Raw genomic sequence first — 2,853 nt, 5'->3', positions numbered from 1 at the left:
TCTGGTGAGGAGCGGGCCCCAGGATTGAAAGAGGTTGGGACGGCTCTATGTGTGTGTTGGGGGGAACCACTGACCTTAAGTGGGGCACGTGGGCGGGATGGTAGCCTTGTGGCATCAAGGGTGCAGGGTGAGTGCTGGGGCCTTTGCTGCGGCCTGCAGGCCCGGGGCAGCTGTTGGGTAGAGAGCGGGGGTGTCCAGGGTGGGCTTGTCCTGCGCCAGGCCCGGTTCTGGGTGTCCTGCCCCGACTGCCCAGGCCCTGTGAAGCCCGTCTGTGTGTTGCTCTGTGTGGGGGGAGAGCGTAGGGAAGAAATAGGGGTGGTGGGAACAATGGATCTTTCTGGAATCCTGGTCCTGATAGAAGGAGTGAGGCCGTGGGGTCCCCGAATCCTCACCGTCAAGGACGGACACTAGAGGGGCAGGGCTGGGCCGGGCAAAGGACTCCCGGCCTGGGAGGTGGGTCCTGGCACACCACTGGGGGCGGGGGGCCGGCGGCCGCCCAGGGCTGTGCAGCCGGTGCTGAGAGTCTGTGGGGCTTTTCTTCCCAACGAAATGGAGAGCACACACGCCTGGCCCTCGCTTCTTCCTCCGTAAACCCACCACGTAGCCGGGACGGAGGCCGTAATGTGGGTACAGTGCTTCTGGGTGTGTTATTTTTGCAGTTGCCGGGGTGGTGGCGGTGCTGGGGGAGTGTGCAGGCTTGGACTCGTTTGCGATGTGCCCATCCTATGTGCCAGGCACTCCGTGGAGCCAGCGCAGAGCCCAGCAGAGCCTGGAGACCATGAGTCTGTTGGTTGCCCATCAGCAGAGATGTGAGGTTTTCTCCGGAGAGGCTGGGCAGCCCCGGGCAGGGCTTGGGCGGGGAGGCCTGGGGAGGCTAAAGGGCCCCCACGAGGTCCAGGCTAGGTGGGTCGGCGGGCTGGGGGCCATTCAGGCCAAGGGCAGGTTTGCAGGGCGGGCCGGAGGCCTCGGCTGCTCTGAGTCTGGGTGCGGGGCGAGGTGCAGCCTCCTTCCTGAGCTCCGCCAGTCAAGGACTCTGGTGAGCATGTCCACGGCCTTGCAGCGGCCACAGTGGGATGAAAGGCAGGTGGAGGTGGCGGGGGAGGGATGGGGTTGGCAGGGAGGCTCTGAGTGACTGGGACAGGAGAGGAAGCAGGAAGGGACAGGAAGATGGTGGAGACACAGAGGGGTGGGAAGCGCCTTTCCTCTCTGCAGGGCCGGGCCAGGAAGTCGAACCCTCATGCTTCCCAAGGTGCTTCCTGCAGATAAGGGGGCTCCCACCGCCCTTCCTGCTCCCCCTTTCCCCACCCTCCCATCCTGCCCGTCCCCCAGGGGACCCTCAACTCCCTCACTCAGGCGGGGCCAGTGGACTTGGGAAGAGCCTAGACAGGAGGTGGGAGGCCTGGGCATCCTGGGGCCACACGTCCATCGGGGTCTGCCTGGCCTGGGGAGGAGGCAGGGCCAGAGCACAGACGGCGCTGGACACTGGGCTCGCAGGGTCAGCGGGGCCCTGGAGGCAGAGGTTTTTCCTGAGAGGGTAGTGGGGTGGGGGAGCCAGGGCCCCCTCAGGGCACGTCCTTGAGAAGAGGGCCCTGCTCGGGATGGACCAGAGGCTGACCTGGAGGAAGAAGGGTGGATATTGGGGGTGGGGGTTGGGCAGGTAGCAGTCAAGGCAGCTTTGGGGGAGCGGGCTGTTCCTGGACGGGGTGTCAAACACTGTTCCGCGTGGGGTTAGGGTGTTTCCGGGTTGCCGTGGGGAGATTTTCTGTGTGGGTTCATTCAAGTTTATTCTTGGGAGGCTCGGGAATCCGGGGCTGCTCTCGCAGAAGGCGGGGAGGCCGGGGTCAGAGAAGCTTTCTACCGGGCACCAGAGGGTGTCCCGCCGTTCCCTAAAGGTTGCGCGGTGTGTCCTGTGGAGGGCGAGCAGCTCTTTCAGGCGGGTCAGGGCCTGTGGTTTTTTTTTGGGGGGGGGCAGTTCTGGGGGAGTCAGGAGGTATTCCTCCGGAGAGCAGGGATATTCAGACATTTTAGTGGCTGCTCTTTGCTCTCGGGAGCCTGGGGGCCCAGCGCGTCACGCACTGGGGTGGTCCTGTGAGGCTCATGGGGTCGCCGCGCCTGGCCTGCTCTGGAGGGGCGGCGGGCCCGCCTGAGCCAGTTTCTTCACAGCGCTCCCCTCTCCTCCGCCCACGCATCACCCCCTCCCGCGTTGCCACGACAACGTGTAAAACTAAAATTCACTTCCCCGATGCAGGTGGAGACTAGTAGCGCCCCCTCCCCTAAGCCCTTTCTCGTAGGTCGCGCCCCCATCCTGTCGTTGCTAAGGTGACGAAGAGGGGGCGACAGACCTTGGGTTTGGGCGGACCAGAGGGCCCGGAGAGGGGGCAGGAGAGGCGGGCCTGAGTCCGCAACAAACTCCCCAAACTCAACTAGGGGTGGGGGGCCCCGCGGAGTCCCGTGCGGCGTGGTCGGAAGGGTTAGGTGGCCCGGTTCAGCGGCCCCAGCAGTGGCGGAGCACCGGGCCCCTCCCGGCCGAGGTCGCCTCCGTGCTACGCCCAGGGCCGGGGCGCGGTCGGTCCCGTCCCGTCCCCCGGGCCCTGGGTGGGGCGGGGTGGGGCGCGGTGGGGTGGGGTGGGGAGGTCGGTGGAGTGGGGAAGAAGCTGCCACCCCCAGAAACTAATTCTGTTTTTCTCTCCCCTTCCTGTCCTGTCTCTGATCTTGTGCTCAACGTGGTCCCCTCCCCAGCTCCAGGACCCCCCTCGCCTCACCTTCCCCGGTGGTCCGCGGATGCTCGCCCGCGGCCAGAGGGCGGCGCGGTCCTCGCTGCTCAGCCACTCCCCACACAGCGACTTAGGGCTC

The sequence above is a fragment of the Pteropus alecto genome, unplaced genomic scaffold, assembly GCF_000325575.1.
Source record: "Pteropus alecto unplaced genomic scaffold, ASM32557v1 scaffold118, whole genome shotgun sequence".
Lineage (NCBI taxonomy): Eukaryota > Metazoa > Chordata > Mammalia > Chiroptera > Pteropodidae > Pteropus > Pteropus alecto.
This window is presented reverse-complemented; position numbering follows the sequence as displayed.